This window comes from Adiantum capillus-veneris, chromosome 6 (assembly GCF_014529385.1).
Source record: "Adiantum capillus-veneris isolate H3 chromosome 6, ASM1452938v2, whole genome shotgun sequence".
NCBI lineage: Eukaryota > Viridiplantae > Streptophyta > Polypodiopsida > Polypodiales > Pteridaceae > Adiantum > Adiantum capillus-veneris.
The window spans coordinates 29,329,489-29,343,160 of NC_140936.1; the positions used below are offsets into that span (position 1 = coordinate 29,329,489).

Genomic DNA, 13,672 nt, shown 5'->3' on the forward strand with positions numbered 1-13,672 from the left:
TGGTCCTGGCAGCGGTGGCTGACCTTGTGGCCGCGGCCGTCGTGATCTATTGCATCCAGCATGTCTATCGAGTGGAGACCGTGATCAGCACTAGCCACAACGCCAACGACGCTCTGTCATTTGGCACTCAGATGCTGTTTGAGACGCCCGACAGCAATAAGCTCACCACGTCGTCGCCTGCTGCGGCTACCTCGCTTCAAGTGGTCTGCCCTTGCCAGGGCAGCTCCCTTATGGGGATCAACACAACACAGGAATGGCAAGTCTTCATCAATTTCTCATTGATTTCTTTGGTCGATGGCACGACAGCCGTAGCTGCAGCTCAGCTAATTACATGATCATTAGTATTGTGGAATACACAGAATGAACCCAAACACCTCTGCCTGTCTTTGCGCAGAGCCTCTCTTTATATGACGCTATCTCTAGTACATCAAGGTCGAGTTAGCTGTCTATCAAGATTGGGTTTGACTGCCCTGGAGTCAGTTGTTGGAACTACCTGAATATCTTACAACGGGACTACCCGAATGTAGGCGACTACCTGCATACTCTACACCTCCCCCTAAGAAAAAAAAAGAAAAAACAGGAGCTGGACAGATCTCATGTAGAGGAAGTAGGGTGATAGGGCTTTATTCGAATGACGTGAGCTGTGGTAGTGGTGTTGTTAGACAAACGTTGCAGCCTGTAGGTATTTGTGCGCAACCTTTGCAGGATCTTGTAAGGTCCTACCCACTTATGCAACAATGATTCACTTAATCCCTGACGTCGGGTGGGAAAATACAACCACACTAAAGTGTGTTCTGGGTATTCCACGGGTTGTCTGCCATCATCATAAGCGCGTTTCTATCGGGTTTGTGCTACCTGTAGATTTCTGAGCAGAGCTTGTCACAGAAGGGGTTGATTTTGTTGGAGATAGAGCATCCAATCCACTGCGTCAGCCTTAATAGATTGAAACTGTAGTGTATTGATGTCTGGAGGGAGGCGGGGGTCGCGTCCATACAAGGCCCGGAATGGGCTGATTCGAGTAGACGCCTGTACAGATGTATTGTATGCATGTATTGCAAAAGGCAATACTTCATCCCAATTCTGATGTAGAGGGTCTACGAATGCAGCAATTACTTGTTTGATCATCTGATTCATTCGCTCTGTCAAGCCATTTTTTTGGGGATGATAGGGAGAGGAAAACAGTTGCTTAACCCCGAAGCTTTGGGTAAGAACTTGCATGACTTCGCTCTTGAATTGATGACCTTGGTCTGACAAGAGTTGCTTGGGGCATCCATGGCTAAAGATTGGTTTTTGGAGGAGGGCCGCAGCAATTGTTGCTACGGACGGGAGCGTGGAGAACCCTGCAACATACCGAGAATCGTGCACTACAGCCCATAAACGATAAATATTGCATACCTGGAAGATCCACAAGCAGGAAATAGAAGTTTTACGCGAACATAGAGAGACCGCAAGCGAGAGAGAGGAAGAGAACATGTGCAGACGCACCTCCTAGAGCGGAGTGCTACGCCTGGCACGACGAGAGAGGAGAGAAGAGAGGAGAGAAGAATGAGACGGACACTGGGTGCAATCTCCCCCCGTGCAAGAGTGACCATTTTCCTCTTGCACGTATTTCATTTATAGATTTCTTGAATGGTCAAATTGAGTACAAATTGGCAGGCCGGTCATAATTGACCAAAGCTCATAAAAGAGCACTTGAATAATAAAATTTATATGACATACAAATACATTTGGATAGGTCAAGATGGGTTTAGTCTTTTCCACCTGTCAGCTGCAATAAGTAATAAAATGTCAACTCTATAACATACCTCTTCGTTGGAAAGCAACTGTCCTCAGTTGCGAAGATAAAAATCTTCAAACAATACTTGTCAAAAACAATGATTAGAAATCTGTATCAAATAATTTTTAAAAATCCATAAAATTAGACACAATGGTTATGCCTGCCGTCATCCACATACTACCTATTCTAGTGTCCCATACCACTAGAATAAGCAGTATATGTCATACACTGATGAATCAGGATATCATTGGTCACACTCATCATTCAATAATCATTTCTCATCAATCTCAGATCCAATTTCATAAATACTATCATGACAGAAAAGCATCGACATATACCAATTCCCAATCCAAACCCAAATCCAAATCCAAAATATCTTTCATTTTCTATACCCGGGTAACAAAATCATACCAGTTACAGTGGTGGCCAACCACTGCAGCATGATTTTGTGATCGGTGTTGCCTCATCCGGCGAGTCTACACCACTAAAACGTGCTGCCTAAATCGGCGATCTGCATTTGGTATAAGTTTAAAAATCATGAATCTGCAATTTGTCAATACGCTGCCTAAATCGGCGGATCTGCACCAGAATGAGTATCTAGACACTTCCTAAATCGGCGAATCTGTGTGTCCGTGACTAATAGACTAGGCATGGCATAAAAAAGTGAAAAATAATGACCTCTTTGATATGAAATTGGAATAGATTGGAATGTGGAAGCATATATCAAACCTTAGCGATCATTGCACACCAACTGAACTCATGTAAGTAGTGGTATGACAAGTCATCTCAGTAAGAGTCCAATCAAAGAAAGTAGAATACATGACATTAGAAACAATGGATTTTGCAATGTAATCTAAGCAAGTAAGGGAGCATGTGAAAAAAATTAAAAATTAAAAATTAAAAATCTTGCCTGCTGCAAAGGTGCTTGGGTATCTATAAAGGTGCGAGAATATCTGCAAAAAGACTCACTTAAAAGAAATCAAATAAAATTAATTTATCAAACCACTATTAAACTGGAGGATTCGGGCGTAAGAATATGTGGTGAAGGATGCGGGAATTTGAAAGGGCCAAGATAAGAGAAGAGATTATATAAGCACTTGTGGTAATCATGAATTAGGGAATGTGAGTTTTAGGTCTAAAAATATAAAGAGAGATTTTACTTATCAGGGATAATTGTAATGATGTTTCAAGAGGGGTATTATCAGAATGCATTACGCAATTTCACACCTGGGGCTTGATATGAGAACATTGTATGTAGATTTATCTACAAAATTTTGCTCAAAAAGAAAGCACTAAAATTAACTTTGTGTGAAATTCAACAACAATCTAATCATACACTGAATTTACGTGGCCAAAAGTCGAAATATCTGGAGTCTATTGATTTTAAAACTGATAATTCGGGAGAGAATTTGTACTGGGAACAATCATAGTGATAGACAGACAAGGGACATGCCACGTTAACAGTGGGAAGTCGACATGAATGCGTGGTGTCAAAAAAATATAATATGAGTGATGTCAATTACCAAACATAACAATAGGGGGGTGGCGGAGGGTTGTGAAGAGAGTGAAATGACATGAAATGTTATAGTAATCTTCTTGAAAATGCCTAAATTACCTATGAAAGTAAAGTGAGAAAATCCTTCTGGATCTAATCCAATACCTGGTTACAAAATAAAATGAATTATAATGAAAGACTAAAATTAAAAGTCTAAAATCATCAAAGGAAATGCAGCCGCATCGTCGTGAATGCCCGAGGATGGTCGACATCGTGCATTGTTAGAGAAAGTATTGTATTGGAGTCGTAGTGGGACGGGCAAGAGAGAGAGAGAGAGAGAGAGAGAAGAAATGAAATGTGATATCAACCGTCTCCCAGTGCGTATGGGACCAAACCCATACAAGCTTTATGGATCTAATACAATGTCTGGGTACCAATTAAAAGAGAGTACAATATTTAAAAGACTGGAATTAAAAAAATCGTCATCATCAGCATCGTGAATCGAGGTATCGCCTGAGAAAGTATTGCAGAGGTTGCTGCAGAGCGTCGTCAATGTCTGCTTCTGTAAGCAGTCGGACTGGGAGGGGGCAGAGAGAGATATTTTGATATGAACAAATGAAGGGAGGAGGTAAAGAGTCGTGGTTGCATGAGAGCAAGAGGGAGAATCGGTTGTTTGTGCAATATATAGATATATGACGTAGGATTAAAAAAATAAAAATAAAAAATTATTCAGAGATTTGGTAGTGTAGTTGTGGGCGTAACTTCACATTATAGTTTACGGGCCAGTACGACACCTTGCGCCGTTTGTCGCGTTGTTGTATATTAAATTTATCTCTCGATGGCAAACTATCCTGATCTTGTAGGACCATGGCTACCATATAACCATGGCCTAGAACAGATGCCTAGGTAGCTACATGTCACAAGTGCCTCACGCTGCTCCGCGACCATCCATGGGACCACATTACTATGTTAAAGGTGCCCAAAATAACTGTATCAAAAGTTATTAAAAAAATAAAATGAATCAAAAAATAAAAGTATGTAGGCTGCTGCGAGCTTCAGTGCAGAGGAGCTTAAGAGCACCATCCATAGCCTCGTCTACCACTTCCATTGCAAGTGGCCATGCAGGGAAATCCCACCAGCACAGTGACGCATATATGTAAGTCCCGAAGCCCCCCCTTTGGTGACCATATTTGCCCTATTGCATCTGGTAGGCCCAATACTTATGGGCTTAGCGCCCTGCATTCCTCCAAAAACAAAATGCTTATCCTTCTCTCGGATCAGCCCCCCCTCAGTTAGCGGCCAACTTCACATCCTTTGCCCTGCTCACGGCCGCCTGCAAACGGCCTGTTGCATCACCCCTCCCTGAATTGATAAGGACACGCATGTCTGAATTTGCGTGTTTCTTCTTGCAGTGCAGAGACGCTGTCTGGTTATGTAGGAGAGCGAGTGGTTCTACTGTATGAGGGAGAGAGAGTGGGGGTGCATACTGCAACCTCAATTTTCTGTGAGCAGCAACCATGAAAGCCAAGCTAAACGCTCACTAGACTGAGCAGCCGAGCGAGAGTGATTTTGGGGTGGGAGTGAAAAAGAAACGAGGGAGGGTGCGTGCTGCAGCCCTGCAACAAACCGCTTGTGGTGATGTTGGACGAGATATTGGCCGGCTTGGAGTGCATGCAACCATTGGACATAACCAGAGGCGGCCCTGTAATCAGTTACCGAAGTGGGTTTAAGGCGCCAGACTAAAATGAGGACGGGTCGGGGAATGAAAGAACCACTGCATGGGAGTGGTTGGCGACCGGAGAGAGAGAGGCTACATGTTTTCTAGTGGTCGTCAGAGAGGAGTGTGTGTGTAGCCGCTGGTGTTGCTGCCAGCTGAAAGGAGAGAGTGTGTGTTAGAATGCGGAGAGAAAGAGGGAGAGAGAGAGTTAATGGAGGGCTACGTCAGGCGTGCATGCTGGTGGTTGGTTGGGTGGTTCAAAAATGAGAGAATTGTGTACATGTATGTGTGTGGGCGTGCGCAAGCGTGGGAGGGAAGATTGATAAGATCATTCTAAAAAGGTAGGGTCACTATGCAGTGCATGACTGTGAGAGCCGAAAGATGAGGATGTTGGTTCACTTGTAGTAGTTGAACCAGATGTTTAACGTTGAGTGGGTGGTGTGGAGCCTGCAACTAAAAGCGTCAATGGGTGGTGTGGAGCCTGCAACTAAATTCGTCAATGGGTGGGTGAAATATTGAGAGGTACAACTAGGATACACGCATGATGAACGCTCAGTCGTCCCATGCATGCCACATGGCCGACTCCTTTTGTCTACTGCCATCCATTGTTCACTCTGAATCCTTTCATACCTGATTGTTGTTATCGACATACGTCAGCTAAGCTCCGTCTATTTGTTGCAGTTGTAGGGGCGTCAACACCAAGCATCTATTGAATCAAGTGAGGGAAATCGTGTGTAGAAAATCGGCGACCCCAGCAGGTTGCCTATGCTTCTATAGCAGGTTGCCTAAGCTTCTATGTTTGTATGCAATGCACATGTTATGCTTTGACTCCTCTACGAATCCCCTCATGCGTGGTATTTTGGTCATTTCGCTTCTTCCTTGAGTAGTAGATTTAGAGTTCTAGCCCAAGTCCCTTGAAGTCGCTTTGGCAGCAATAAAATTTCTCTACGTTTTTTTGCACCACATTAAAACCAAATTCTTTGATATCATTTCTCATTCTTCTGTTATCTCCGTCTTATGCTTCTTCCAGTACTACAATTTGTCTACTACTTCTTCTTGCATAGAAACATATATACTCGATTTAATCAAATAATTCAGTTAATGACACATGATATTCTTATTAACTGTAATCAAATCTTAATTAGAGTATGCTTCCCAATACCTGATTAATATGTGGATAAAGATGTTCTTGCTTAACTAAACTACATTATGATCAAACTGTGAATTCGACCAAAAAAATAAATAATGATAAAAAAATTAGTCAATAGAATTACAAAAATAAAGAACTTAGCTCTGCGGTATGAGTGCTGTCATGATTCTCTTTGTTAGTGTGATTTCCATATTGCCATGAGCGTTTTTCTAGCTTTGATACCACTGCTACAGACGGGAGCATGGAGAACCCTGCAACATACCGAGAATCGTGCACTACAGCCCACAAACGATAAATATTGCATACCTGGAAGATCCACAAGCAGGAAATAGAAGTTTTACGCGAACATAGAGAGACCGCAAGCGAGAGAGAGGAAGAGAACATGTGCAGACGCACCTCCTAGAGCGGAGTGCTACGCCTGGCACGACGAGAGAGGAGAGAAGAGAGGAGAGAAGAATGAGACGGACACTGGGTGCAATCTCCCCCCGTGCAAGAGTGACCATTTCCCTCTTGCATGTATTTCATTTATAGATTTCTTGAATGGTCAAATTGAGTACAAATTGGCCGGCCGGTCATAATTGACCAAAGCTCATAAAAGAGCACTGGAATAATAAAATCTACATGATATACAAATACATTTGGATAGGCCAAGCTGGGTCTAGTCTTTTCCACCTGTCAGCTGCAATAAGTAATAAAATGTCAACTCTATAACAATTGTAGCAAAGGTCGTATTCAGCAGGGCGATTGCTTCACACCAATGGGTTAGGTATTCCGTGATGACGAGGATGTGTCGATTGCCAGAGCTGGATGTTGGAAATGGTCCTAGCAAATCCCATCCGACTAGTTCGAATGCTTCTTGGACTTGGATTGGTGACAACAGACCTGAATTCTGTGGTGGGGACTTGATGCTTTGACAAATAGTGCATCCTTGAAGATATTGAGAGACTGTGACTCTCATCTTTGGATAATAGAAGTGTGTACGTAGCTTCTGCAAAACTTTGTGGAAACCTAGCTGTCCTGACAAAGGATGGTCATGATAAAATTGCAAATAAAGTGGTTGTAATGCTTTCGGCACATAAATCGGAGGAGGTTGACCAAGAGATACATAGTGTAGAACACTATCTAAAATGACAAACCTTCTTTGAGATTCCATGGGGTGAGGGGACATCAGCTGCAACACAATGTGTTTGATCTCTGAATCTTGTTGCTGAAAAGGTGTCATATGATGCATGTTGACAGGGATCTCGAATGGTGTCGAGGTGAATTGTACTAATTGATGCTCCGCTCGGGAGAGTCCATCAGCTATGAAATTTCTCGTGCCTTTGCAATAGCTGATTGAGAACCTATATTCCTGTAGAGCCAAGGCCCATCTCAGTAATCTTCCTAGGGGGTGTTGTTTGTGCATGAGTGGAATGAGAGGTTGATGATCTGTTTCGACCATGAAATGAGGACCATGTAGGTAAGGATGAAACTTCTGGAAGGCCCACACAATGGCCAAAAATTCCTTCTCAGTCGTGGAATAGTTGGTCTCAGCTGGTGTCAGAGACCGACTGATGAAGGATATTGGTTGCCAACGTGTCAATTCATCCTACTGAAGTAATACTGCCCCTATGCCTCGATTAGAGGCATCTGTTTGTAGCTTCAATGGTTTCTCAAAATTTGGGTGAGCCAAAAGGGCCGCCTCTTTGATAACTTGCTTAAGTTTATCAAAACTGTGTTGACAAGCTGAACTCCAATTGTATTTGGCACCCTTCTTGAGCAGTTGTCGAAGAGGATAAGTGATGGATGCTAAATTTGGTACGAACCGAAGCGAAAAATTTGCCATTCCAAGAAAGCTTTGGAGTGTTTTAACGGTAGAGGGAGGAGGGTAATCTTGAATAGCTATTACTTTAGCAGGATCCATTTGTATACCTTCTGAAGAGATTATAAATCCCAGAAACTTGAGCTTCGTTGCACCCCATTTACACTTTTTGAATTGCAGTTGTAAATTATAATCTTGGATCTTCTTCAAAACCTCCTGCAATACTTGTAAGTGTTGTTCCCAACTGTGTGTATGAATAAGAATGTCATCTAAGTACATGAAAAGCAACACCCCCTTTAAGATGAGATCCTGAAAAATGGTGTTGGCTACTCGCTGGAAAGTACTTCCGGCATCGGACAGGCCAAAAGGCATACGTGTAAATTGATACAATCCTCGAGGAGTGCGGAAGGCGGTCTTGTGTGCATCAGCTGGGTTTAAAGGGATCTGCCAATAGCCTGAGGCAAGGTGGAGGGACGTGAAATATTTAGTTTTGCCCAACTGATCTAAAAGGTCATCGATTCGAGGGAGAGGATACAGATGATGGATTGTGACTTTATTAAAGGGTCTGAAGTCGATGCAAAACCTATAGCTGTGATCCTCTTTTTTGACCAGATGGGGTTCAGAGACCCAATCACTACAAGAGGGCTGAATAACCCCCTTTCGAAGCATATCTTCGACTGCATGGTCAATGCGTTCTTGCTCTAGTGGCGACCTACGACGAGATGCCATGCAAATAGGAGGAGGTTGGCTTGTGTTAATGGAATGATGTGCTAAGAAATTTATCTGAGAAGTGTGTGTTCGTGAGTTGAAGAGCTTTGGAAACCTGTGCAGCAGTGTTCACATGTCGTGAAGACGTTTGTGCTGATCTACCACATGGTATTGTGTGTGAACAAAATTGGGGCCCTTGTGTGAACTGAATATAGATATGGGAAGCGTGTTTGGTAAAACCAATTGATATGTATCAAAATGTAAACGAGCTCTTGTTTTCACAAACCAATCACAACCTAGAGTGAGGGGAAACAATTGGCGTGGTAAAACATAGAATGTATGTATGAATTGCTTATGAGTTAGATGAAACGTGCACTGAATTTGTGTGTGTGAATGATAAGTTTGATGATTATCAGCAAACAACACGGTGATAGGAGATGTTGTGAATGTAGGAAGACCTAATTGTTGAACTAACTCCTGACAAATAGAAGAAATTGTGCTTCCTGAGTCTAATAGTGCTTCTTGTGATGTGTCATTGAGCTGAGCTAGAATTGAACACACCATGCGTCCGGAAGAGGCAGCTGCTTGAACTTGCGGGCGGTGCTCCTCCATCATCCTCCTGCCTAGATGTTTTCCGGCAATTCCGCTAGGGAAGCGGCATCCGCCATTTGAATTTGCGCATTTTGATGTTGTTGGGTTGCCTGAAGACGACGGCAATGGCGTCGAACATGGCCATAGATATTGCAGTAGAAACATTTCGGCTGCCCTTGTTGATCTCTGTCAGGTAATGGACGCCTGTCAGCAAGTAATGCGCGCCTGTCAGGTAATGCCCGTCGGGAGTTGAACTGAGCATTTTGGACATCAATGTCCATGGGAGTGGGTGTGGAATCTCGTGTAGGACGCTACGTTGTAGGTTGGGGGATTGACATAGAAGGGATATCAGGCTGAGATATACCTTCAACTTGTTGCGCAATTTGAATCGCCGTATGAAAAGAAGTGGGACCCTGGTCTCGTACACGCTGAGAAATATCATGTCGAAGACGAGGCCATAAGAAAAAGAGCTTCATTTCTTCGGACATAGCCGGGTCAGCCCGGAGAAGCAATTGATTTATCTTCATAGCAAACTGTGCTACAGGCTCATACTGCTGTTGTTTGAGAGCATTGAGTTGCTGTAAAGCTGTCTGAGTAATGTTTTGGTGAGCGAAATTCTGAATCACTAGAGATTTGAGCATACCCCAGTTAATTTTGACTTTGTTAGGTTGCTGAATAAACCATGTGGCTGCTACGCCTTCAAAAACTGTGCGGGCTTCCATTGCTTTATGGTCATCGAGCCAACTGTGATAACTAGCTACGTTATCAAAATGGTCCAACCATGTAAGTACATCTTCTGTTGGAAAACCAGAAAAAGGCTTTGGTCTAATCTTGGAATCAGGCCGTTGTGATTGTGTCGTATGAGAGGATAGGAAGTTTAGCATATTCTGATTGGTGTGACTGACCTGGAGTAGCATATTAGAGATGGCTTGAAATATCTGACCCATTGGCGCGGTTTGAGATGGGAATTCTGGATGCATAGAGGCATCTTCATAGAGAGGAGAACCAGGCTGGCGTGGTGATCGAGGACGACTCATGGTCGGCTTTGCTACAGAGGTAGCCTCAGAGAAGACGTCAAAAGAGGGATAGGTGACCAGAGGAAGAGTGCAAGAAGGAAGAACACTTGCGCTAGCTCCCCGTCAACTCCACCAATGTGGAATACACAGAATGAACCCAAACACCTCTGCCTGTCTTTGCGCAGAGCCTCTCTTTATATGACGCTATCTCTAGTACATCAAGGTAGAGTCGGCTGTCTATCAAGATTGGGTTCGACTGCCCTGGAGTTAGTTGTTGGAACTAGCTGAATATCTTACAACTGGACGGGCGCTAACCCATCACGTCCAATATGTGATCGTGAACAGTAAATGTGAAGTTTGTAAGCCCGGAGTCTGCCAATCCATTCTTCCGCTTAGCCCTCGAGGCTATGCTCGGCCAAGCAAAGCAGAACTCTTCTAGCTCCGACATTGACTTCTGGACGGCGACGGCGACTGCCCGTGCAAGTTCTGGATAACTACGCGCTTGCAATGCACATCGATTGGGTAGAATACTCAAAGCTTTGCAACCCACACGTCTGCACGGCCGTCATGTATGTTCCTGCCTGGAGGCGAACATTGAATGCTGCAGGCTTGATGGGAGGCTATTTGAGCATCATTCGATTTGTTCTGGGCTCCATGGTATGGCCTGCTCTAGTGTGGTTGTTATGTCTGATGTGTCAAGCAGTGTTAGAAAAAACCCGGGGTCTAGAGTATGTTAACCGGCTGAAAATATAAAGTCCCCGTTAGATTTTGAGCTTGCCTTTAAGAAAACCGGCAAATTTACGCAAGTTTTAGTGCTAGTGTGGTTGTTATGTCTGATGTGTCAACAATGTCAAGTTTACAACACTTCTTACATGTCAGTGGTCACCAAGGTCAGGACTAGTACTCAGGAGTTGCTGCATAAATTAATTAAGAACAATGATATTGATTTGTTGCGGATATGTGTCATTTTGTCTATTATTTTGTGTATGTCTCAATGCTCATACGTCACTTCCAAGGAGTTACACTATTAGAAGAGGATTCCTTTTATCACTATTAGAAGAAGAAGAAGAAGAGAGTTTTAACGTCGTAGGTGACTATCCCAAGAGACCTTAAAGATCTAGCCGATGAGGAGAGTTGTGTTGGAAGTACAAGCCCAATCGGGCATCTATATTGTCCGCCGCCCTACAGCCAAGGGGCACAACTCAATGATTGCACCCTTCCAGATCATGCCCTTTGGGCTCTTATAAATGTATTCAATCAATCGACTAATACAAGCAGTTATTGCGCCGTCTTCTCTCTCTTCTCTGTCGCTCTATCTGTGTATGCAGTCATGTATCTCTGTGTATGGCCGCCATGGCCTTCTCTCTAGAATTACCACATGGTATCAGAGCCGGAACAGCCCTGTCACCGTGCTCCAATAAATCTGCTACGCACTCTCTCAAAGCCATCGCCTATTTCAAAGCTATCGTCTATTTCATTTTCCTCTCTCATATTCACGTCAAATGAGTTATGGAAGACCATGTTCCTACGCCAAACCTAACACAACATCACAAGCTTGTTCGTGAATGGTGCATTTAATTCTTCGACGGTGATTATAGCATGGAAAGCATCACTCATAGATCAATGTCACTCATAGGTCAATGTCACTCATAGATGCATCATGAATACAATATCCTTTCCCAAACATCATGCAAGAATGCGTGCATGATGCATAACTAACCCTACTAGTATCAGGCTTTAGGCTATTTCCTTAATCTTAAGCATTGTCTCTGACACCAGGTGAGAGATACCCCTCCCGAGGGGTCTATGCGCAAAATATACAATTTACACCTTTATACAATTTTCAATATACATCAGAGTTGCGCAAGCGTTTTCATAGGGGAGGAGTTCTCAGCGCCCGACCAAGCATGGGAGCCAAAGGCACCTAGCAACTAGTACTAGCGTTGAATGGGTGGTATGAATGAAAGTGTACTCAAGAAAAAATATATTATTATGGAGGGTGAATATATGTGTACACAACATTGCAGGAAGAGAGGGAGAGAGAGTATATATAGTGGAGGGTGAAATAGAGTGCACATAGACAAGAGAGCATGATAATATAGAATCTTTAAGTGCCCCATCTAAATGAAACAGGCAACCATGTATTAATGCAATGACAAAAATCTAGGTATACCATAACATCAAAAAAAAGTATAACAAAATAACTAGCAGCGCATCTGACCCTGTGTAGGGATCGACCGGTCCACCCATCCACTTCCACTGTACTACGGACAGTGAGAATTTCAATTCGCTGTGAGCGATCCAGAACACCTCCGACCTACCTGAGCCACACTTAAGCTGAGGTTGCTTCACCTCCCTCCATGCACCTAAGCTCTGAAAGGATCCCAAGTACCAGTAGGTGGTAGGGTATCAACATAAACCACACCAGTTTAGGCGCAATGCCTCTTTGATGCCAGCATTGGGTGTTTAGGCAAAGCCAAGGCAAAATCCCCGATGAGTTAGCCATGTAGGTTGTTCAACCCCCGACGCAATACCAATAGGTGGTAGGGTATCAACATCAACCATACCAGTTTAGGCGCAATGCCTCTTTGATGCCAGCATCGGGTGTTTAGGAAAAGCCAAGGCAGAATCCCCGATGCATTAGCCGTGTAGGTTGTTCAATCCCCGACGCACTAACCGTGTAGATGAACTTAACAAAAGAAGAAGATCTATGCAACACCCCCAATCCAGCAAAGCCCCAGGTCAATGGCCCTTTTATCTAAGGCTAAGCGATGTAGGTGATCCTAGTTTTGTAGCGATGCTGCCATGAAAACATAACACGTGAGTCCAATCACAATAGCACCTTCCATATGCACAAATAATCTTTTTCAAGCAGTTAAACTGTACAGGATCTCTACCCTTACATGTTTACCATAAACCATCCAAACCACTTCATGATCTAATCCAAAACCATAAACCATAATCCAATCACCTCATACTTGTGAGCACTCCACCCAACTCGGGTGAGACACAACCAATCCTGCATAACCACTTTAGAACATAACAAGGCTAAAAAAAATTTGGCAGCATAACCATATCAAAAAAAAAAACCAAGAGCACACCGACTTCCACCATAATCCATTCAAGGGATCTGAGCCCTTAACCATAAATCATATCCACACCGAAACAACTCCCACACTTGGAGTTTGACATATCCATTGCAGTCAAGCAAAGTCCACAAACATGACTCTTAAGACATGAGCTTTTCATGTATAAAATAAGTCAGACCAGCAACTATACATCATGTAAAATTCCAATTTTGACAACATCCAACCATGAAAAGTTGATGCATCATATCTGCACTTCACCCCTCTAGCATATAGGGCTAGTTTTGACGTAGAAAGGTGGAAATCAATCATACCCATGCACATGAGGCAT

The 13,672-nt window shown here is 43.4% G+C and overlaps 1 pseudogene; it reads right to left on the minus strand.

Moving 5' to 3' along the window:
• Positions 1 to 9,271: 9,271 nt before the first annotated feature.
• LOC147455291 (uncharacterized) lies at positions 9,272 to 9,961 on the minus strand (annotated as a pseudogene).
• Between the last annotated feature and the right edge of the window lie 3,711 nt (positions 9,962 to 13,672).